Source organism: Siphateles boraxobius, unplaced genomic scaffold, assembly GCF_051911475.1.
Source record: "Siphateles boraxobius isolate OS27281-9 unplaced genomic scaffold, OSU_SipBor_1 55, whole genome shotgun sequence".
Classification (NCBI taxonomy): Eukaryota; Metazoa; Chordata; class Actinopteri; order Cypriniformes; family Leuciscidae; genus Siphateles; species Siphateles boraxobius.
Genome location: NW_027509181.1, coordinates 4,530,293 through 4,555,510, shown reverse-complemented (window position 1 = coordinate 4,555,510; position 25,218 = coordinate 4,530,293). Strand labels below are relative to the sequence as shown.

General features: G+C 45.0%; 1 protein-coding gene across 2 annotated transcripts in view; it reads left to right on the top strand.

Annotated features, from left to right (window-relative positions):
- The window catches only part of grid1b (glutamate receptor, ionotropic, delta 1b), an 816,517-nt gene that overhangs the window by 645,834 nt on the left and 145,465 nt on the right, over positions 1 to 25,218 (top strand). The window lies entirely within an intron of this gene.

The following is a 25,218-nucleotide window of genomic DNA, read 5'->3' as shown; positions in this document are numbered from 1 at the left end:
TTTTTTCTTCTTCACACAAAACATTTGTGCCACTTCATGAATTTGAGGTTAAATCACTGGAGTCACATGGATTACATTTATGTCTGTATACCTTCCTAAACATTGAAAGTGCTAGTTGCATAAGCTGTCAATGGAGGGACAGGAATCTCTCATATTTTCTCAAAAAGATCTTCATTTTTGTTCTGAAGATGAATGGAAGTCTTGTGGGGTGTGGACAACATGAGCGTGAGTAATTAATGACAATTCAAATTTTTGGGTAAACTAACCCTTTAAGGAATAGTGTGTTCTCTTACAGAAAAATGGCATCAACACTGTAGAATTTCACTCTACTATTGACTAAGTCTAAAGCAATTTTGATACAAATTGATAAAAGCAGCAGCCCTGTCTTCGTATTCCATTTGTTTTTGTTTCGTTCTTTCTTTCTTTCTGTATTTGTATTTGTATTGTATTGCATTTGAAAATGTTCTGAATCTTGAATTTCTTTTTTTGAAGAATTTGATGAGCTATTTGGGGAAACACCAATATTGTGCAAATACCTGCTCATGTTTTTTTTTGTTTTTTTTATTGTTTATTTGTTTTTGTTTTTGTTTAATGTCTAAAAAAGTATTCCACAATACAAACACCTTTTAATGGTGCTTGTATTGCACTAAAATGCATTAATATATATATTTACCCATTGAATGCAATGTAATGCAATTTTAAATGAAAATGTTTACAAAAATAAACCATGTTCAATTTGTATATATCATTCTTGAATTATTTGCTACCAAAAGCCATAAATGTTTCTGTAAAAATATACATTTCTGTATAAGGATTATCCGTAAATAGTACAGAAAATGTACTGTTAATTTACAGAATGTTACGTTTTAGAGTTGAAGGAACTGTCCGTAATTTAACAGAAAATGTCCTGGTAATTTTCTGCCAGTACATTATCAGTTTTTCTGTGGAATAATTTTTTATAGTGAAACTTTTCTCTCAGTTTGCTTAAACAAAAAAGTAAGACTGCCCAATATCATGGATGTTTTGAAATTCTTCAACAATGCCTTGAATGGTAGACTCAGGTCAGGGTCGCCGCTACCTTTAGGCGGAGTAGGCAGTTGCCTAGGGGCTTGGAGACGGGGGCTCCAAAACCTCCCTATATCCCTATATGCTTGTCCACCAATCAAGAGCAGCAAAAGACTAGGCTGTTTGACCATTGGATATAACAATTGTCATTCACCTTTAGTAAAACCAATTAATATCATCGTTTAAATGTGAGTCACTCTCACCCTCTGAATGTATGAATGAAGAGATTACATATGATGATGAATAAAAACCAACTTTTCTGCAAATTGATCTGATGGCGCTGAAACGAATGCATCCTTCAGGGGCTGTGTAAGTGTAAGGTGTAAGGTGTAAGGCTTAAGTGTAAGGCTAAGCAGACACGAAAAGAAAGTGCAGCTTGTGATGCTGGTATCATCTATTTTGGAGTGATTGTAGTGTATTGAAAAAATAAACTGAGCCTGACGATCAGCGTCATTTTGAGATAGATCATTTGACGGTTATTCTGAGTTCAAAGAAGCGCGAGCAGCGTTGATGGACTGAATTCTCTTCTGACACTTTGAATCCGAGCATACAATGCAGAATTTTGTATTAAAATAGAAATAGGCTACGAACCGTCCGAAAGAATCTGTTTGCGGAAATGAATCAGACTTACAGTCACTGTTGGAGAGATAGAGGCTAATTCATGATTAATTGTTTATCTGAATCTTACAAATGAGTTGATTCTCCTCTGTGGAATCGATTACAACCTGTGGAATCAAATCTTGGTCAACTTGAACGAATCTTGAACGCCTCTGAATCAAGGAATCGACCCTAGTCAGGAGCTGACTCGCAAAATACTAAAGAAAAAGTAAAGAAGTGTGTCAGTCAAAGATAAAACGCACTATACTAGATAATTGTTTATTATGTTTAAAAATAGTACCTCAACTGTCTGTATATCTTTTAAAACTCAGATGTTTAGCCTACATTTACTGCTCTTGTCTATCATAATAGACCTAGGCCTACTATTTTTTTTTTTCGTTTTCCAATCATAAATACTGTTATATACATAAAATAAGTATGCATTTTTAAGCATATGAATAAGCACACGTTTACAGTTGAAGAAATTAACTAGACTTTTTATTTATTTCTCTACAATACATAATATGACTAGATTTAATCTATCAAAAACAAAACTGTTCAGTGTAATATTCAAAATATTTTCAGTGTAGAAAAACAAATGTAGCCTATCTAATGACATTATTTGTTTTAAACATTACCTTTTGTAGGATCACTGATGAGGTTTCTAAAAACCAGCGGTGAGTCAGAAGAACAACAGGGCAAAGAGAAAGAGAAGCAAGCGAGTAGTCATGAGGCAGAGCATCAACAGGGAAAAGAGAGTGAAGATCCGGAGAGTGAATTTGAGGGAGAGCAACTACTGGGCAAAGAGAGTGAAGATCCAGAGAGTGAATTTGAGGAAGAGCAACTACAAGGCAAAGACAGTGAAGATCCAGAGAGTGAATTTGAGGAAAAGAAACTACAGGGCAAAAAGAGTATAGGGCCAGAGAGTGTTTTTTTCTGGTAGGTTGAACATCAAGTCAGCAAAGAGAGTGAAGTGCCAGAGAGGAGCCATGAGGTTGAATGCAATAGTAGTGAGAGACTGGAAGTCACTGAGTCTGGAGGAGACAATGTCAGACCTGGAACATCAACAAAAAGTGAAACAGGAAGCACAGTACACGAAGCTCAACCTGTTGATTCAGCATTGTGGCCTGACACAAGTCCTGCAAAGAACCTTTCCTGTAGCTCAAACAGTATAGCATTGGCGCTTGCAATGCTTATGGGTCATTGGTTTAATTCCCAGGGAAAGCAAGAATTGACAAGAATGTAAATGTGTACCTTGAAATGCAATGTAAGTCGCTTTGGATAAAAGTGTCTGCCAAATGCTTAAATGTAAATGTAAAGTTACAGAGCAGAGGCAGTGCAAAGAGGACCATTTCAAGTCAAAGAAAGTTATGATTTCCCCAAAAATACAGATGGACGAGCCTTTTCACACAGTCTGCGTTTTAGAAAAATGCCTTATGGTGAAAGAGTCAAACGATCATGGTTGTCATATTCAGAAGTGAATGATGCAGTCTTTTGCTACAGCTGCAAACTTTTCTCTACCCAAGTAATTAAGCTCATTAAAGCAGGATTAAAAGACTGGAAGAACATGATCATGAAAACAGTTTTGAGCATATAAGTACCATAGAGAAGTGGAGGGAATTAGAATTGCGGTCTACAACAGGTCAAACCATAGACCAGAGAAAGATGACCCTTTTGGAGGAAGAAAGACAGAGGTGGCGGAATGTTCTCACAAGACTGTTAACAATTATCCAGTCTCTTGCTGAGATGAATCTTGGATTTAGGGGATCCACAGTCAAACTCAATGTTTCTGATAATGGTCATTTTCTAAAGGAAGTGGAGCTCCTGGCAAAGTTTGATCCAGTCATACAGGAGCACATGGCTAAAATCAAAGATGGAAGTACACACACACACACTACTTGGGGAAAAGCCATACAAAATGAGCTACTGAATCTGATGAGGAATCAACTGACCAAAGAAATTGTTGCAAAAATCCACACTGTAAAAGTACTTTTCTATCATCCTTGATTGTTCACCAGACATTAGGCACCTGGAACAGATGTCTATCATTCTACGCATTGTGGAACTACAGCCAGAGCCAGAAATAAAATAATATTTTCTGGGATTCTTGGTTGTGGAAGAGACAACTTGCAAGAATCTGTCTTCGGTAATCCTAAACAGGCTGAAGGACCTTCAGATTGACTTCATGGATTGTCGAGGTCAGTCATATGACAATGGTTCGAATATGAAAGGTGTACAAGCCAGGCTACTTGAAAAGAACCCAAGAGCCCTGTTTGTCCCATGTTGGGCACACACGTTAAACCTGGTTCTGGCAGATGCTGCAAGAGCTTCAAAGGATGCCATTGGATTCTTTGGACACCTGCAGAAACTATTTAGCTTTTTTCAGGATCCACTCAGAGACGGTCTATTTTGAAAAAAATATGTGGACCTCACTCTTAAATCATGGAGTGACACAAGGTGGGAGAGCCTATTGCAAAGTGTTCAGGCTGTCAGGTTCCAGGTTGCCCAAATCAGGGAAGCACTTGTAGAAGTACGACAGAGTTTGTCTGACCCCGTTTCTAAAGTAAAGGCCCAAGCTCTTGCTGAAGAATTGGGGTCTTATCACTTCTTGATTTGTTCTGTTGTGTGGTGTGACAATCTGACACTTGTCCACTAGGTCAATAAGATTTTCCAGTCATCCTCTATGCAACTGGACGTTGCTTCAAACCTGATTACGTCCACCAAAGCAACACTCTCACAATATAGGGCCTCTGGCTTTGCTGCAGCACAAGCAACTGCAAAGATCTATGTGAAGAAATGAACCTAGAGGCAGTTCTCAAACAGAAGAGACTATGTAACACCAGGAAGCAGTTCTCTTATGAGGCTGCTGATGAGCCTCTGACTGACGCACTGCGAAACCTGGAAGTGACATTTTTTTAGGAACACTTTAGATATCCTTTTGAATTTTAAAGATGTTATAACCACATCAAAAGGTACAGTGAAGAAACACAGTGAAGACATTGAGAAGGCACTCAGCAAGGAAGGACATACAGATATCTCTGGAATTGAAATGGAAGAAGAGATCCTCAACCTTCCACCATTACCATAAAAAACAGCCCCGGAGCTTCTGAAATTTCTTCACCAGAAGCAACTGCATAAGATATTTCCTAACCTCTGGATTGCTCTCAGAATTGCAGTTACCCTGCCAGTAACCATAGCAGCTGCCGAGAGAAGTTTATCATAAATTGAAGCTTGTAAAAAATTACCTGCCCTCCACAATGACTCAGGAACGGCTTAGTGGACTTCCTTTAAACAGCATGAAGTAGTATTTATGAAGTATTTAATGAGATTGCTTCAAAAAAAAAGCAGAAGAGTGCCTCTGTAGGTGGCCATGGAATAAGAATAATAAGAGCTGGTACAGATAACTTTTCAGATAATTTTTTTTTTGTGTTTACCTTAATTAAAGTTAAATTAATATGCACATTTAGGTAAAAATATAAAAATACTGATAACAGGTTTGTATAAATAAAATGGTTAGGAATCATATTTATTTCAAGTCTTGTTTTATTAAATGATGTTTTATTAACAAAGTTCGGGAGGAGCACTTTCAGATAATTAAACCTTATTAAACACGACTGGAGCACATTAAGTTAATTAACCCAATCGACGAGATAAGAGGTATATACTGCAGGCTTACTTCTGTTCATTGACAGTTTATCAACATCCCTCCACCACCCCATCTCCTCACTTTGAGTTTAATAATCTCTTATTGGATGTAAACAACACAATCCAAAATACAATGCAATCTAGTTTTAGATTATTCCTTTAACAAATGGGGGGTAATACTCTGGGTTCTGGCCAAAATTCAGAGCCTGAAGATTCAATTCCCCCGGACAGCACGCCAAATACGCATAATCTTTACTCTTTTTAATTTGATTAATTAAATCTGATCTGATGAAGGACCATTGCATGGACACGACGACAACGCATCCCTGAAGTGCCAGCCTCATCACCCCTCTGAAGGCCTCATGGACACCTCAACAAACTCGTCTCCATACCGGCGTGATGACTCCAACACTCAACCAGATGGAACTGGATAAATATTGTGAAAGTTCTGATCCAATCTGACTTCTGACCTATAATGCTGTAGTGTTGTGTCCGAGTCCACCTTTGTCGAGTCTAAGTCCTTAACAATCGAGTCCGACTCCAAGACTTGAGTCAGAGTCCTTAACATCCGAGTCCGAGTCGAGTCCGGCCGAGTCCATAAATATTTAAATGATTTGAAATTGACACTGACAATACGCCAACATACAAGACAGAGTAGCCTACTTGTGGTATGAAATAAAGTCTTATCTTTTACATTTTTATAATTATTATGAAATTCAAACAATAAATACTGTTTTGTGGTGCTTTAATGCCTCAGTCCAAGCAGCACATGAACTGATAATATCTTCTAATTATAGCACAAATTAAACATGAATGAAAATCAGAACTGCAAAAAGAAATCAATACACACCATTTTTCAAGTTCAAGTCCACTGACTTTAATCTACTAACTGGTTTGGTTTGTTTGTCGGATAAAAATGGCAGGTATCTGAATTATGATTGGTCAGATCGCCTCTCAATCAAATTCTGGCAAAAAGTCTCAACACTGAGCTCTTAAATTAATATTTTAATCTTTACAAAATGATTGCAATGTATAGTCAAAGTCATACGTTTACCTATTGTACATCTTTCAGAATCTGCAAGGTAATGTTGAAGAATGCAACACGATGCATTAAGAGGAATTCCATCCTTAACGGAATTCTTGAGCATCACTAAATGTTTGCAGGGTTTGTAATAGTTGTGTATGAGTCCCTCAGTTGTCACCAGTGCGAAAAGATGGATCTCACAATCATAGTCACTGCTAGTAAGGAGTCAAATATGCAGAAGATGCTGGAAAAGCAAAGAATGTGCAGGAGCTGGAGGATTTTCCTCATGAACAACCATTACAAAAAAAAAAAAAAAACAGTTGTGGATCATTCAAGTAATGACACACAATATTAAAATCAAGTAATTTGTCTTGTATTTTGTGTTTGTATTTTGTCTTGTGGACTAGGCTATTAAACATCTGTTATGTGAAAAAGCTTTTTCAGTGCAGTACTAAATAGAAAAAGTTTTTATGATCTTTCTTATTAATAAATAAATACAAATTACATTTTGGAGATTCTTAAAGGTGTATGTAAACTTATGACTAAAGTGTAAATGTAACAAAAATCATAAATTATTAGACGCCAAAATGTTGCTATGGTTATCACTTTCTCATGTTGCTATGGTTACTATGTCAATCATCGCAATTTCATGACTCACAGGACTAAAATTTAGCGGATCCATTCCCACATTTCAATGCATTTATCACTGTTTATAATTTACAGTGTGAACGTAACCACTGGTCCTCTAGAAACACGAAAAACAAAACTATTATTTAGATTGTCAACAGCGCTCCCTTTAAGCCATCACTTACTTACCGCGTTCTGCACTCTCCCTGAAACTCTCGTCATAAACAATGAAGTTGTCCGCACTGCACAGTAAATCTCTCATTTATATCGATTGCAGACTTTGTTTATGAGGAGATTTGCGAAAGGATAAAGCTTGTGCTGATTCTGAACATACATTTTAAGCGAATTCTCCGCATGTTGAATCTAAAATGCCTCTGATTTGACACCAGAGGTGTCAAAAGTATTCACATTCGTTACTCAAGTAGAAGTATAGATACTAGGGTTTAAAAAGACTTCTGTAGAAGTTGAAGTATCAACTCAAGCTTTTTACTCAAGTAAAAGTGTAAAAGTAACTGGTTTCAAAACTACTTAAAGTATAAAAGTAAAAGTAATGCAAAGAAAAAAAATGCCATTAAGGACAAAAGCTTAGGCCGCACCACAGGGGCACTACCACCTCCTCAAAACAACATGTTTCTAAAGGCCATGACTATAACGTTATATTAAAATGTTAATGTTGAAAAATTTGGGATGCACTACCTGTTTCAGCCGCATATTTGCCCATAGAAAATGAATTTCAGTCCAATTTCCATTTTAGTAAAATGCAAATACATTAAAGAACCATATGTGTGTACTACTGAGCATTAACATGTGTTTCATGGAGAGGAAGATATGATGACTAGTTGCCTATAAGTCTTGTAATGGTGCAAAAAGTCAAACTTCAGAGGCATGTTATCATCGAAATGGTATATGTTTATACTTCTCTTTAAGGGCGTAGGTTTGATTTTGAGATTGGTGGGGACTGGGGACATCCACAGAAGTGGAGGAATCAGGAAATTAATAGGATAATGTATTAAGGTTTTTAGTCTATATTGACCTTAACAAATACGTTAATTCATTAATTCTGTAATGTTACAGGTAACTAATAAGGCAAGGAGGCAGTTTAACAGAGACTTAACTTTACTCCGTTTATAGTGCAATGCAATAGTGCAATACTGTCTTGTTCCTTGCTTTTTAAAGAACCCAAACACATGTCTGCATCTTTCATTAAAAGGATATAGTTCACCCAAAAACGAAAATCATTTAGGCTACTCACTCTCAAGTTGTTTCAAACCAGTTTCTTTCTTCTGCTGAACACAAAAGAAGATATTTTGAAGAATGTCGATAACCAAACAGTTGATTGTAGCCATTGACTTCCATTGTAGGAAAAAGAAAATACTATGGAAGTAAATGGCTATCACCAACTGTTTGGTTATCGACATTCTTCAAAATATCTTCTTTTGTCTTCAGCAGAAGAAAGAATCTGGTTTGAAACAACTTGAGAGTGAGTAAACGATGACAGAATTTTCATTTTTAAATAAGTGAACATCCCTTTAACAGAAATTAACTGTTGGCATATATGTTTTGCATCAATACTGTCAAGTTTGTCCTTTTAGACACGACACACAGCAACACTGTCAAGTGTCACACTTGTGACCATTGCTCTGAGACATGTTTTCAGCGTCCTAAGTGCACTGAAACGTCTTTCAGTCCAGCTGATGAGACTGGGATGACAAGGGTTCAAGGGTTCACTAACCCTATCACAGATAACTTTCTGTATATTCAAAAAACATCACTTAGTCTGATTTATAAGCCGTTTTCAAATAAAATAAAATAAAAATCCCGACAAGGATTTCGGATATTGCTATCTTTATGGGGATATTTTGATCCTATAATGTAGGGTTACACACACACACACATTCTCTCTCTCTCTCTCGCTCTCTCACACACACACACACACACACACACACACACACACACACACACACATTCACACACACTCTCTCTCTCTCTCTCTCTCTCTCTCTCTCTCTCACACACACACAGACTCTCTCTCTCTCTCTCTCTCTCTCTCTCTCTCTCTCTCTCTCTCTCTCTCTCTCTCTCTCTCTCTCTCTCTCACACACACACACACACACACACTCTCTATTATGTTTGCCACTTATCCCGCGATTGTCTTACAGTACTATATTGTAAAAACGGCTGTCCCCAAATCAATATTTGACGCGATTTGCCCCGTATTCTTGAGCAGAAAACTGTTGATTTCTCCGTCACTTACCGCATCTAGGTTTCCTAATTCCTTCGGATGAGTTTTGCCGCTTCACACAACCAAATGTAACAGCCTCTCACAAGTTAGAAAGAAAACACAAAGCCAATCAGTTTAGCGATGTTCAGGAGGCGGGACTCAGATCTATTAAACATTTGTGTAATTGGCCATATTTTGAACGATGACAACCCGAAATGAAAACAAGCCAAAATGAAATAGGAGTAACGAGGCTATTTATAAAATGTAAGGAGTAGAAAGTACAGATAATTGCGTGAAAATGTAAGGAGTAGAAGTAAAAAGTCGGCTGAAAAAGAATTACTCAAGTAAAGTATAGATACCCAAAATTTCTACTTAAGTAATGTAACGAAGTATTTGTACTTCGTTACTTGACACCTCTGTTTGACACTGTGTTCATGCGCTTAATATGCTTGTCGATTGGCTAATTCTAAACACGGAAACAACACAAGTAGTTTTGTTTCGTTTTTGAATAATATTGTGTCCTCCAGTGTCCGAGTACAAATTCATCCGAGTACGTGACAAGTCTGAGTTCATTCAAAATTGGAGTCCGGAATCGAGTCCGAGTTCGAGTACCCCAACTCTATAATGCTGCCTGAATCATAATCATACACTGTTTGTTTGTTGGCCAGAGGAGAACCGGCCCCCTGACTGGTTCTCTCAAGGTTTTTTTTTTCTCCATTCTGTCACCTGATGGAGTTTTGGTTCATTGCCACTGTCGCCTTTGTCGCCATTGGCTTTTGGCTTGCGTAGTTGGGGACATTTAATTTTATATTTAACAATATTATTACAACATTATTTTCCTATTATCTCTGTAAAGCTGCTTTGAAACAATCTGTATTAGAAAAAGCGCTATATAAATAAAGGTGACTTGACTTGATGAACGTGTGATCTCGTGAAGTCTGAAAGGTGGAGGGGAGGAGAGTGTGGCGGGGGGTCTCCAACTGCCTAGGGCCTCCAAATGTCTAGAACCAGCCCTGACTTAGGTAATAGCAATTTAGCTTGCAATTTCAGATAGAAGAGGGTTACATTTCTTAGAAAAAGAGATTCATCCACAACTTCAGGAAAATTGTGCTCTTCAACCTCTGATCTCTTGCTCTCAGACACGACATCTGGAACTGGAGTTCCCTTTCGTTGTCAATCCGAGTTACGTCGGATGACGACGAATGGGGTTTCGCTTAGAAATCCTATCAACTTTGAGTATTACAAAACGAGCCAATGGCAAAGAAATGCCATGGGTCTGTGGAATTTGCATAGCGTATCTCCGCCTTACCTCGTGGGTATAAAAGGAGGACGCCGGCAACATGAAGATATGTTTTCGCTTCGGAGCCAAGTTAATCTCCACAAGCCATCTCTGAACTGTAAGCTTCTTACAGTCGAGCGAGATTCTCTGGTGTTGGTGTGACGACGATCTCCCGGCGAGTGCGCGCTTCCTGCTTATCTGTGCAGTGGTTTGCCAGTGAGTGTGTTTCTCCCCGGGTGCTTCAACACTCTCAGAGTTTTCTTTTCTCTCACAAAAGAGCTTGCACGCGGCACGTCTTTTTAAAGACGGCTCGCCCGTGCATTTCTGGTTACGGTTGACTCATTTCCGATTTTGATGGGCACATTCTCTGCTCTGCGTGCTTGGGCTTGATCATGCTAGAGCAGCATTTGTGGATGACTTCCCGCGGAAACGTGACCATCACGTCATTACGGTCGAGACTCAATGATCTTGTTTGAGAGAGAGTCCCCTCATCCACACCCCGATCTAACACTCTCCACGTGAGGTGCTACTTCGGCTGTTGGCCAGGGTGACCTGAGGGTGTTGGTGTGGAAGAAAGGCGCAGACTATCCGTCCGTGCCCCACGCCCCCCTCTTTATTGACGCAACCCGTGAGCAATCACGGGACGCCCTCGGGCCCATCTTCGGACCCCCCGCGGGTTTCCTTTGACGTTCCAGAATCGGATCTGTTGTCCATCGCAGCATCACAGGGCGGGCAAGAATCTTCAGGAAATGAAGATTTGACAGTGCTGCCACTTTCGGGTGTGCATATGGCATTTGTCGAGTCAGATCCTGAGATGACGGCCATGTTTTCCCGGGACGATTGGTTTTGGGGTGGCCGCTGACTCTCGTCGCCATCTAACCCCAATTCCTTTCTTCCCGGATGTGCATCAGGAGATCTCGAAATCCTCGAAGACCCCCATGTCTTCCAGCGATCCCTCGTTGATCTCCTCCGCCCTTCCTTCCCTCGACGGGGCCGCTGCCCATCGGTACACTGGGGTCCCCCTGGTTGAACGCTCTGTTGCGATGCTGATGTATCCTCAGAGTGCTTCTTCTCGCTGCGATCCTAAGCACCCGTCCGAAGCCTGTAGTTTTTCGTCTACACTTGTGGCGAAATCCTATAGCGCCAATGACAGGCAGCCGCCTCACTGCATGCCATGGCCATTCTGCTGGTCTACCTGGCCCAGGTGTTCATGGACATGCAGGAGGGTAGAACTGACCCAGGGCTCCTAATTGAGCTGCGCGCCGCCACTGACCTTGCTCCCCGAGTGACGAAAGTGGCCGCACACTCCCTGGGTCAGGTGATGTCCCCCATTCAAGCCTGTGGCTTAACCTGTCCGATGTGCAGGATGTCCGGCGGACCCGTCTGCTCGACACCCTCATATCCCAGGTCGACCCTTCGGCAGTGCGGTTGAGGGCTGTACAACAGTTCTCAACCGCCCATGAGCAGACTGTGGCATTCTGCCCCGACGGCCCCGCCGTCCGCTCAGATCCCTCTGTCTGCCCACCGCCGAGGGCTCCCACCCCACCCGTTCACCCGGGCTGGGTCTGGAGGCCGCGGTGGGATGCCACAGCCCTCTCCTGCCCCGCCCGCCGCTAAACGCCGGGCCAAGCGGCGCTCCTGAGATGGGCTGCTCAGGGATGATGGTCAGTTATCAGGAGATGGTAGCAGGACCACTCCCTCCCCCGGTGGAGGGTCGGGGGAGAATCCTTTGTTTTCCACTTCCCCTGGGTGGGCAGCACCCTAATGTGGTTAAAGAAGAAGTGACATGTTCATCCCTGAGCACACAGAGTTCTCGGACGACACGGTGCGAGCCGTGCACCCCTCGTCCCCCTCTGTCCCAGAGCCGGATGACAGCACACGCCGTCCCCGGACCGTGCCGCTCTCATCCCCCTCTGTCGCCAGACCCCTGGCAGAGCAGACCCCGTGGAACGTTCGTCCTTCCCTGGTCTTCTCTGTCAGGTAGCGGTCAATGACTATGCCCCGACAATGGGCCGCTATGCCGTCCACGTCCGGGACAGTCATTACGCCTCGCAGCTCCACCAACGGGAAGTCTGTGGTTCGCATGACCCCGCTGGTACACTTCTTGGGAGCCTGGTTAGAGCTTCCCAACCTGTCCCGCTGGGTCTAGTTGTCAGTTTGCACTGTATCCTCCCCGCTACAGGGGAGTCCGCTCCACTATGGTCGGTGGCAATGCCCCTATCATGAGAGCGGAGGTTGCCACCCTGCTGGCGAAGGGTGCGATCGAGACTGTCCCTCCAGCCGAAATGAGGTCTGGCTACTACAGCCCGTACTTCATTGTCCCGAAGAAAACCGGTGGGTTACGGCCTTTCCTCGACCTGCACGTGCTGAACCGCTCCCTTCACAGGCTGCCGTTCAAGATCCTTACTGCCAAGCGCATTTTCGAATGTGTACGGCCCCAGGATTGGTTTGCAGCGATCGACCTGAAGGATGCCTACTTTCATGTCTCCATTCTCCCTCGACACAGACCGTTCCTGCAGTTTGCTTTCGAGGGGCAGGCATATCAGTACGTGGTTCTCCCATTAGGGTTAGCCCTGTCTCCTCGCGTCTTCACGAAGGTCGTCGAGGCAGCCCTTGTTCCCCTCCGGGAACACGGGGTTCGCATCCTGAGCTATCTCGACGACTGGCTGATCCTAGCTCTCTCTCGAGATCAGGTTTGCGAACACAGGGATCTAGTGCTCCGGCACCTAGCCCGTCTGGGCCTTCAGGTCAACTGGGAGAAGAGCAAACTTTGCCCCGTGCAGAGTATCTCTTTTCTCGGTATGGAAATCGACTCGGTCGCCATGCCCGCACAGCTTACGAGCGAGCGCGCAAAGTCACTGCTGACTTGCCTGAGACAGTTCGAGGGCAAGAGTGCGGTTCCACTGAAATTGTTTCAGAGGCTCCTGGGGCATATGGCATCTGCAGCCGCGGCAACGCCACTCGGATTGCTTCATATGAGACCGCTTCAGCTTTGGCTTTGTGACCGAGTCCCGAGGTGGGCATGGCAACACGGTACCCTCCGAGTACCAGTTACTCCGACCTGCCGTCAGACCTTCACCACATTTGCGAACTTCACTTATCTACGGGCCGGAGTAACCCTGGAGCGAGCTTTGCGGCATGTTGTTGTAACGACAGATGCCTCCTCCACGGGCTGGGGCGCCATGTGTAATGGACGTGCTGCTGCAGGCTCCTGGACAGGACCCTTCCGCCTATGGCACATCAATTGCCTCGAGTTGCTGGCTGTACGTTTTGCTCTGCGCCGCTTCCGGGCCGTGTTCAAGGCCAAAACGTACTAGTCCGATCAGACAATATCGCGACTGTAGCGTACATCAACCGCCAAGGTGGTCTGCTCTTATGGAGTCAGAAGCATCTGAGGTCGCTTCGTGCCATTCATATCCCTGGAGCTCTGAACTGTGTAGCCGACGAGCTCTCACTGTTTCAGCTCCTCCCGGGGGAATGGCGGCTCCATCCCCGGTCGGTTCAGCTGATTTGGGACCAGTTCGGGGACGCACAGATAGATCTGTTTGCCTCTCATGACCCGACCCATTGCGCCCAGTTTTATTCCGTTTTATTCCAGTTTTATGCATGGATGCTCTGGCGCATAGCTGGCCACAGGGCCACAAGTATGCGTTCCCCCAGTGAGCCTTCTTGCGCAGACCTTGCACAAGGTCAGGGAGGACAAGGAGCAGGTCATTCTGGTTGCGTCTTACTGGCCCAACCGGACCTGGTTCTCCTAACTAGTACTCCTCGTGACAGCACCTCCCTGGCCGATCCCTCTGAGGAAGGACCTCCTTTCTCAGGGACGGGGCACCCTATTGCACCCTCGTCCCGATCTTTGGAACCTCCACGTGTGGCTCCTGGATGGGACAAGGCAGGTTTGAGTGCCCTACCACCAGCGGTGGTGGCTACCATCACTTCCGCTAGAGCTTCGTCCACGAGACATCTCTATGCGTTGAAGTGGAACCTCTTCGTCAACTGGTGCTCTTCTCGCCAAGAAGACCCCCAGAGATGTTCAATCTATGTCGCCATCATTGCCGCACAGCATGACTTTGTTGAAGGTAAGTCTTTGGGAAGGCACGACCTGATTGTCAGGTTCCTGAGATGGGCAAGGAGACTGAATCCTCCTCGCCCTCCTCTCGTTCCCTCTGGGGACCTCTCAGTGGCGTTAACTGCCCTGCAGAGTGCTCCCTTTGAGCCTCTGCAATCAGTGGAGCTTAAGTTCCTGTCTATGAAGACAGCGCTCCTGGTTGCACTGGCCTCCATCAAGAGGGTAGGGGACCTGCACGCATTCTCCGTTGACGAAGCGTGCCTGGAATTCGAGCCGGCTTACTCTCACATGATCCTGAGACCCCGGCCTGGATATGTGCCCAAGGTTCCTACCACTCCCTTCTGGGACCAGGTGGTGAACCTGCAAGCGCTGCCCCTGGAGGAGGCAGACCCAGCCTTGGCACTGCTCTGTCCAGTACGCGCCCTCCGCGCCTATGTGACAGAAAGCAGTGTTTCAGGACCTCAGACCAGCTCTTTGTCTGTTATGGTGGGAAGCTGAAGGGAAAGGCTCTCTCAAAGCAGAGGTTGTCTCACTGGATAATGGACGCCATTGCTTTGGCTTACCAGCAACAAGGGCGAACGTGCCCCCTTGGTGTGACTGCCCACTCCACCCGGAGTGTGGCGTCCTCTTGGGCACTAGTGCATGGCGCCTCGCTGACAGACATCTGCAGAGCTGCAGACTGGGCGACACGGAACACATTCACCAGATTCTACAATCTCCGAGTGGAGCCAGTGTCCTCTCATGTACTCGCTTCAACCAGCTAGTACTGGACCCGCTCAGGGGTCTTCGCTTGCTCGCCATTCCACTCCACGGACTGGATACGTGCGATATTCTCCTCAGGTGAGCTTCCCCGAAAGCCCTGAGTTCCACCAGCACTCCTGACGTCGGCGCCAGTGTCTTTGCCTGCGCATCGGCTAGGTGCCTCCCGTGTTCATGGTCCCTCCTCTGAGCGACCCCCACATGTGTATTTCCACTGTAAGCCTCTCTGAGCATGTGTCTTTCCCTTGGGAAGCCACCTTGCCACCCCTGGGGTTGAAATATTCCACCTGCGGCTGGACACCCCAGTGTTCTCCATATGCATCCTTCGGGTCATATGTGTCTTCTCTAAGTCCATACATAACCGAGACGTTTCCATGGTCATAACAGGCTAGCTCTATCAGATGGTTTACAGAGAACATTTTATGTGTCTGTGATACATGTGATGCAAATGTAGATCTCACCTTAAATGTCCTGTTGCAACCAAATGGGCACCGGATCTCCAGACCTGACTGAATATGGCTCTTTAAATGAGACAAAAACTGTGTTAGGGTCCCACATTTAACTTCACAAAGGTCTACATGGAATTTAAATAGTTTTGTCAGGGTTCTGTCACTTCTGTCTGGTTTATGTGTTGGATTGGTGATAAAGCTCTGACACTCCCGGTTTGTCATGTCTTTGTGTATAGTCTGGTTTGTTGTGAGCACATGGCTTGTCATGTATTTTCTTGTGCCATTTACTCTCCTGTCAATTGTCTAGCCCCTCCCATCTTGTTATCTGATTATTGATTCATTTGCCCCACCTTCCTTCCTCGTTACCCTCTTTTGTTTGCTTCCCTATTTAGTCTCCCTGTGTTTGCAGTCCTGTGCTGGTTCGTTGTCTTTGTTCCATTGTGTTTCCTGTTTTTACCAGATGCCTGTCTCGGTTTCCCCCACGGGGAATTTTTGTTTGTAGCTTTGTTTTTTTTTTTTGTTTCTTTGTTACTTAATAAATATCCTTATTCCTGCAGTTGAATCCTCGCTTCACTATCTTACCATTCCGTGACAGTTTTATCACACATCTGTGCCTGATGCTCTTTAGCAGACCGGTGATGTTCCTTGTGATGTCTGTATATGTGGGACTTCAATGAAGAAAACTTGGTGAAAATATGTGTGCAATAATGTACACCAGATCTAAATCCTGATTTAGGCACGTTTCTGTGCAATTTCACACGCTGCACAAAACTCAGGATTGTACTGCTCTCATTATTACAGAAGTGACAGATAAACATGGTCAACTGCAAAAATCTAAACTTCACACGCTAATAGATGCACAGTAATAAAGCATGTGCACAGCAAATTCCAATTTACTTTCTATTTAACGACTAAAGTACAAATATGAATACCATGCACCCTTACAAGTAATATTAACATGATTAGCTAATGGCTTGGAATTCAAGTTAAACACTATTTATTTAATTACAATGTTTAAAAGCTTACATGACTAACTACCAACAACAATGTAAATAATTTTATACCGAACAGTTATTAAAAATGTAATAGTTATATGACAGCCCGGCCACACTTTCATGGTGAAGAAAATATAGCCAGCTAATCGTAAATCTGTGACTGGATTCACCAAACAAATTCAGTATCATAAAATTATCCCTTTTGCAACATCACAAAATAAAAATAATAGTTAAGATCTTGATGACTGGTAAACGAAAAAAGCGCGCATGAGGTGAGCGCGAAAATTGAGTGGTGGTGACGCAGCGCGTGGAAAATCCCAACTCCTAAAATGTCCACTGCATATGACGATTGACGAAATGACATAACACACACTGCGCTACGCTGATGCCGTTGTTTAATCATGTGAGGTTTTAAAAGCCAACAGTTTTAAACTACTAGATGTGTACGTTATATAATCAAATGTCAGTCTAAATAGTGTAAATAATTCGCTACAAATGCTGTATTTATTACAGACTTGTGAAGCGCCAAAACCTTTGCAAGAATTCTTTTTCTACTTTAAAAAAATAAAATAAACTATTTAACAATTGTATGCATGATATCCAGTAGCATTTACTGCATTAGCATGTTCACAGAAGTCATAAGAACATGCAATAACAGGGGTCTACCTTAAAAAAACACAGTATCTTACTGGACGTCTGAAATTCAATGCAATTATGCATGCTCCCACATGGCAAAATACAGTAATACTGTTAATTTAAAAATACAGTAGTCTATTGTAAATATGTACTGTAAAAATTACAGCAATTTTTAACAGTGTATGGTCCCAGGAATTATTCTTACTGTCTGTTCCAGTGGTACGTACTGAATTGGGGAAAAAAGGCATTTAAATTGAGAAAGATGAACAGTGTTGAAAAGTGCGTGGTTCATAATGTAGGCTATAGTTACACTTTTCTTCTTACAGTTACAACAGATGTGCATTAACAGTAGTGTGAATATTAAGAAGCAGTAATCCTCAATAGACCACATTATAAATCAGCTCAGTCATTTTTTGTGAGTGCTATCAAGTTTGCATGAATCTGTAGTAAATTGAGGTGTTTATTATGTTGTATAGTTGATTGTATAGTCATTATATATTCATTAAAGAAGTATCATGAATAATGGATGCCTGAATATACTGGCAAACTAATAAAACAGTGTAGGAAGGAACAGGCATTTGCAAGTAGGAAGTGGAAATGGTTCTGGATCAAATCAGCATAAAACGCTGATTAAATGATGCAGCTTTATTCAACCCTCTGAGAAAAGGCCAGTTTAAAAGGCTGTGTCTGTAATAACATAAACAGAGGCTTCAAATACAGTAGATCGCACATCCTGGGGAGAACAATTCCCATGTATTGCAGCCATCATAACCAGCACAAAAACATTTGCCAATCATCTTTGATGCATGTTAAAGGCAAATTACACAAGGGCAGATGGTATTTAATTGATCACATGTGATTGAAATTTCATTGGATAACTCAATCTGCGAGTTGTGGAAGATTTTGTTTTAGTTCATTTTGAAGGATGATGCCTTCCTGTTAAACATTCTGTCAAGCACCACATGCTGCTGTTTTTGCTGAATTTTAGTTACTATAAAATGCATAGGTGTGATTGAAATTGAATAAGAAAACACCAGCTAATATTGTGCACTTTTCCCCCATTGCATATCATCATACAAGCAATGAGTCTAAAACATTAGATGACACTAAACTAATAAATTCTTTTCGAACAGTACCTAGGTTCAATTGTATCTTTTTTCTGTACATTAGAATGTGTCCTGTTTACATGTTATTTTTTTTCTGAGTAAAAAAAAAGGCTGTTAGCTAGTTGTTCTGTGCTCTCATAGGCATCAGTTTCAATCTTCTAACAGTACTGCAGAGCAGAATGCTATAGTCTTCTTCACAGAAGGACGGTCAAAAAGATTATGACCATGTTGACTAAACAACTTCCTATAGCACTCCTGAATAGCCTGTTAACGAAGAGTGGGACAGGTGTTTCGCCACAATTACCCCTTTACTGTGGATTTTCTTCCCAAAAATGACAAAATCGAAATCTAGATAACCCAGATAAGGTATACAGTATGTAAGCCATATGCAGCACAAAACTGTAGCCCCCAAAAACTATGCAACTTCTCTTTACCCTAGGTACTACCTTTATAATACTACTACTAGTACTATCACTATTTTCAAAACTAATTTGAGCATCTAGGTATGTCCCCAAATACTTAAAATTACAAACAAATTGATTTGGATTCCCACCAAGTATTACAGTATTACAATACTCCAACGTATTACACTTGTCTCCAGTTATTACCAATTATTTAGTTTTATCCATATGTATCACCATTGTATGTATCACTACAATTGCTCTCAGAAAAATTTGAATAATACGTGATAGTCTGTAATAACATTGTCTCATACATTAAAAAAAATCAAAAAGTCCCAGGCCGTTTGGTCAAAGCAATTTCTCAATTGTTCTTTGCCATGTTCAGTCCACAGGTGTATAACAGGTTTCTCCTGTTTAATATTAGCCTGATATCTGGGTAGAAAATTTACAATACTGTGGTCTGACTTCCCCAAGGGAGGGCAGCAAATAGCTTTATAACCATCAGCAATTTTCCAAAACATTTATCCAAAAATGTGCAAAAGTCTAGTCGGACAGTCCACATATTGGTGTAAAGCGGCTAAATAAGAGAGTTCACATCCCCCTAAATAAATACTGGTTGTTCAGACGAACTAGCCAGCACATCGCTAAAACATTCTGCTATTTTTGTTTCAGGCTTTTTCATCGCTGGTCCGGGAACATACTAAAATAATTGTTATTTATCCAAATTCCCTAGGGGGATAAAAAGGTCTAAAAATCATAGACAAATGTTCAAAATATGGAGTGTAGGCCTACAGTTGTTTATTGGGTTGCCCCCATCTGTTATCCACGTAGATACACAGACCTTCTCCGATAGCTTTATGAGACGCTATTTCATCTCTGTCCACTCTTATCATTGTATATCCTCTTGTGCCAATAACTTGGATTGCTTCTTTCAACCAGGTCTCCGTAAAACATATTTACTACATTTTACTACTTTACTACTACATCTTACTACTTAGGGACTGTACGTTTGACAAGGTAATTACAGGCAAGGGAGGTCAACACAGCATCTTAAGTCTTTGGCACACCCCACCTCTTGATCCTCGTTTCTTCAGTGAAATCTCATTCTTGTCCTGGAATTCCTTAGCAGCTCTTTACAATCTTCATGAAATTACCCTTGCAGGCAGTTATTCCGTAAACGGGAGACTAATCGCAGAATTTCATACCGAGTATACATGTGAACGGCACTTACAGCGCTCACTTCAAAGCCGACTGCCGCTAACAACATCACCATATGCAGAGTGACCCAGTAAGTAAAGCATCTCATTTTCGTATTAAACATTCTAGCATAAACAAAATTAATTAAAATAAAGCGCAAAACAAGTAACACAAAATAAACAACAATGCACGAGTGAAGCAATGTGTCAGCAGCAGAGTGGCGCCCCGGAAGCAAATGGTAACTTTGGTTCCCTTTCAGTCGATAACGTCGGACGTAGTCGACGCCGACTGAAATGGGATCTCGCTAGAGAGCCTGTCTTCTTCGAGTACTATTGAACGAGCCAATGTAATTGGCGTGCGTGATTCGCATCACACACTCCGCCCCCGCGGCGCGGGTATAAATACGGAAGTGGATGCACGCACTAGTTGCCTTTCGCTTCGGAGCCGATCGTTTGATGTCTCTGAGAGTGCTGTTGTCTACAACGAGCGAGTGTGTCGGTGTTCTTCAGGAAGACTCTCCCAGTGCTGGTGTTCTACAGCGCGAGTGCAGCGGTGATCGCGAGCTTTGAGCTCTCAACTGCTGTTTTAACAGCAACAAATTTCTAAATGTTTGTGTGTGTTGATGGCTGGTTAGAGGGCGGAAAAGTGAGTGCTTCACTGTTTCAGTTCTCTGTTCAGTGTTGCCGCGGTCATTCCCCTGTGTGCTCCGGCACTGGTGACGGTCCTATTTTCTGAAAGAGCAACACGGGTGCGTTTGCGTCTTTTTCAAGATGTCATTCCGCCCGTGCGTTTCTGGGTGCGGTCGTTCCCTGTCTCTCTCTGATGGTCACAACTGTTGTGTCACGTGTTTGGCTTACAGCACGCTGAGACAGCTTTTGTGGACAGCTCATGTTTTCTCTGTGGGAACATGACTGTCGCAGTGTTGAGGGCGAGACTCGCCTTCGTTCGCGGAGAGCGAGTTCCCATTACCATGCCTCACCCTCGGGTGCTGTGTGGGATGGGTGACCGGAGGATAGTGTTGGATGTCCCGCCCGGTAACCATTCCCTGTGGGCTCCTCACTCCTCCCTTCCACTGCAACCACTGGAGCCTCCTGTGTTGTCTGCTGGTCCATCTGTAATGGGTGGGCCAGCGGTTTCACTCGGGGCTCCCCTGGAGGACAGGACGCCGATTGCAGCATCGGAGGGTGAGCTGACTTCTAGAGATGATGACTCGGCTGCATTGTCTCCCTCCGGGAGTTCAATGTTGCCCGAGCCGGATCCAGAATTATCAGCTATGCTGAAACGGGCCGCCGAGGCTGCCGGGCTCGAGTGGAACCTCCACCGTGTCCCGTTCAGTCTCGGTTGGAATCTGGAGTTTGGTATCTTGGGGCGGGCCGCGCTGGTTCTCAGCTCGCCGCCCCAGTGCCTTTCTTTCCCGAAATGCATGGAGAGCTTGTCAGGTGGTGAACAGCATCTTTCTCTGCCAGAAACTGCCTGACTAGCTTTTCCCCCTCATTACCCTTGATGGAGGAACGGTGAAGGGTTGCGAGGTGTCCCTCCATTGGAGCGGTCTGTCGACACAGGTGCACCTGTGTCCGGCGGCCGCTGCCTTTTGGGGGGATCCTCGTCTCCCCCCTAAGGCCTGTGAGTTTCGTCTGTTCCGACGGGCAGAGCTTACAAAGCCTGTGGGCAAGCCCCTTCCTCTTGCGTGCCATGGCGTTGCTGCAGGCTAGGGCACCCATGGCATGCACGAGGGTAATCCAGACCGTGCGCTCATAGGTGAGCACCGCACTGCATCCGACCTCACCCTCCGGGGTACGGGTGTCTTAGCGTGCGTGATCGGTCTGGCGATGTCCACCTTGGTGGTCCAGTAGCGCCTTCGTTGGCTCAGCCTGGTTGGTATGGCGGATGCGGACAAGGTTCGGTTCCTGGTCTCCCCAATTTCCCAGGTTGGGCTGGTCGGCGACGCGGTGGAGAACTGCATCAAACAGTTCTCTGCCGCTCAAGCGCAGACGGAGGTCATCCGGCACATCCTGCCCCGGTGGCCAGCTGCTGCCTCCACCCGCCGCCGGTGGCAGCTCCTCCGCCTGCTCGTCGCCGTGGGCGTTCTCCGGCCGCCGCTCCTGCTGGCCCTCCGCAGCAGCCTCCACCCAGGCCTCAGCATGGAGCCGGCCGCAGTAGAGACGCCCAGCCCGCTCCAGGCGCTGCCAAGCCAGGTGGCAAGCGACAGCGAAAGAATTCCGGAGCGGGCCGCCCAGGAATGGATGAGATGCTCTTGGAGTGGCACGATCACTCCCTCCCCCCGGGTGAGGGCCGGGTGGAGCCTTTGTTTGTGTGTGTGTCTGTTCCGCCGCTGGCTCCCTAAAAAAAAAAAAAAAAAAGAAGCGGAGCAAGCGGTACCCACACTTCAAAGAGAGAGCAATTTCATCTGTTCCTGGGTCCCAAGAGGGCCAGTCTGGCGGGTGTGACCCTGTATAGCCTTACACCCCTCAGCTCCCCCTTGGTCGCCAGCAGGCAGCTTGGTGCGTTCGAGGACCCGGTCATCCGCCTTCTCACGCGCCCCCTGCCGCTTGTGGAGACAGGTAAGTGTTGCACAGCACACTAACACCACTCTCTCTACTTTGCTGCCCCACCTCAGGCTCGGCTACCCCGCTCAAGTCAGTGATAGTCATCACATTAGGTGTTGAGCAGACGTGCTCCTGAAAATTCAGTGATATTCATCACACCGAGTGTTGAGCAGTGCTCCTGACTTGTGCGTGCTTATCTTATCCTGCTGGCGAAGGATTTGATATAGCCGCTCCTCCAGCCGGTACGAAGGCCAGTTGTAAACTCGTTCTTCGTGCTACTAGGGGGTGGGTCGTGACCATCTTGGCCCAAGATTGGTCTGCAGCTTTGACCTGAAAGACAGGTGCTTCAGATCTCTACCTCCCGCACCGCAGGCCATCCTGTGTGTTGCGTCTAAGGGTGGAGTATCAGTACAGTGTCCTTCCCCTCGAGTGCTCCAGAGCCCGTTGGGTCTTCAGGTCAACTGGAAGAGAGTAATCTCGCCCACGGGCTGAGTATCTCTTTTCTAGTTTTGGAGAGGTACTCGGTCCAACATGTCTCTCCAATGAGAATGTGTTCAGCTGGTGTTGAAGTGAGAAAGGGTCCCACTGAAAGAACTTTCAGAGGCTCCTGGGGTACATGGTAGTCGCAGCCTTTGGCTCCCTCCATATGTGACTGCTTCAGCGCTAGCTTCACGATCGAGTCCCGAGGTGACCGTGGCAGAGCAGCTCACCCTGTGTGACTATAGTTCATCCCGGTCTGCTGCCAAACCCTCTTCAACAGAGGGGCCATGTACAAAGGGCGTGTTTTAACGGGGGCCTGGGCGACCCCCGACTACACGGGCATTCGTGCCTCGAGTTGTTAGACATTGCGACCGTTGCGCAAGCTTCCCCTGCATGTCACAAACTCACCCGTCACCTCCTCCTTGGAGTCAGACGCTTCTGAGGGCGCCTTGTTCCACTCCTCCCGCTTACTCAATCGTGCCGCCATCGAGCCTCACGACAGTTATAGCCAGGGCAAGTGGAGACTCCATCCCCTGGGTCCGGCTGGGTCATGACCATTCCGGGGCCGCTCAGTTGCCCCCCCGGTTTTATTTTTCCGCCAGTGTTTGGGTAAACCGAGCGGACTACCCTTGGACAAACACTGGGACTCAGCTGCCCCAGGGGCCCGCAGAAATGCGTTTAACCCCAGTGAGCCTTCTAAAAGTGACTGCGACTCATGGTCGCCTTGCGCCTGCAAGTCAGTGAAATCATCACTCTTCATGCTGAGCAGAATTGCTCCTGAAACTCAGTGAAGTTCATCGCACTCAGGTGTTGAGCAGCAATGCTCCTGTAGCTCAGTGAGTCCATCACAGGTAGCTCAGTGAATTCATCACACGCAGTGCTGAGCAGAAATGCTCCTGGTGCTCAGTGAAGTTCCTCGCACTCAAGTGTTGAGCAGAAATGCTCCTGAAGCTCAGTGAGTTTATCACACTCAGGTGTTGAGCAGTAATGCTCCTGAAGCTCAGTGAACTTGTCACACTCAAGTGCTGAGCAGAAATGCTCCTGTCGTTCAGTGAAATTCTTCGCACTCAAGTGTTGAGCAGAAATGCTCCTGAAACTCAGTGAGTTTATCACACTCAGGTGTTGAGCAGGAATGCTCCTGAAGTTCAGTGAACTTGTCACACTCAAGTGCTGAGCAGAAATGCTCCTGTCGCTCAGTGAGGTTCTTCGTACTCAAGTGTTGAGCAGAAATGCTCCTGAAGCTCGGTGAGTTTATCACACTCAGGTGTTGAGCAGGAATGCTCCTGAAGCTCAGTGAACTTGTCACACCCAAGTGCTGAGCAGAAAATGCTCCTGAAGCCCAGTGATCTTCACATGTTGTGTTGAGCAATGCTCCTGTCTTTTGCGCCCGTCACTTGCACCTACGTGCCAAGTCAGGAGAGGAACAGGTCTTCATAGTTGCCCCTTATTGGCCCAACTAGACCTGGCTCCCATCAACAGCCTTCCTGACTTCCCCGGAAAACTCTTCGGGGGCGGGGCACGATGGCACACGCGTTCTTCCCCCGGGGATTCCGGGCGGTCTTACATCTGAATGCGGAGGTTCAGGTGGCTATCACAAGAATGTGTGATAGTTACCATCACTTCTGCGAGCACCCCCTAGAATGGGGTAGCGTGCTTACGCCTTTAGAAGTGGAACCTAGTCGTTGAGTGCGTCTTCTCTCCAGAGGAGATCCTGAAAGCTTTCGATCACTTCAGTGCTCTCTTTCCTGCAAAATGGGTTGCAGTAGGCTGTTTTCCTTCACCCGCAAAATGATGTTGCCTCGGTGTTTAAACGACGCTCATCGTGTTGCAGAAGTATGCAGAAGCATGTTCTGATCGTCAGGTTCCTGAGGAGCAAGGTCTTGTAAATCCTTGTGTCCCTCTTTATCCTCTTGGGCCTTGTCCCTGGTGCGACTGCACTGCAGAGACCGCCCCTGAGCCACTGCAGGTAGTGAGTTAAAGATTATGTTATATCAGTTCTCCTGCTCACCTGGTCTCTACTAGAGGGTAGGGACTTGCTCGCTTTCGGTCAACGTATTGTGCCTGGAGTCTGGGCCGGCTAACTCTCACAAGCTGAGACCCCGGCTCGGACTGTGCCCAAGGT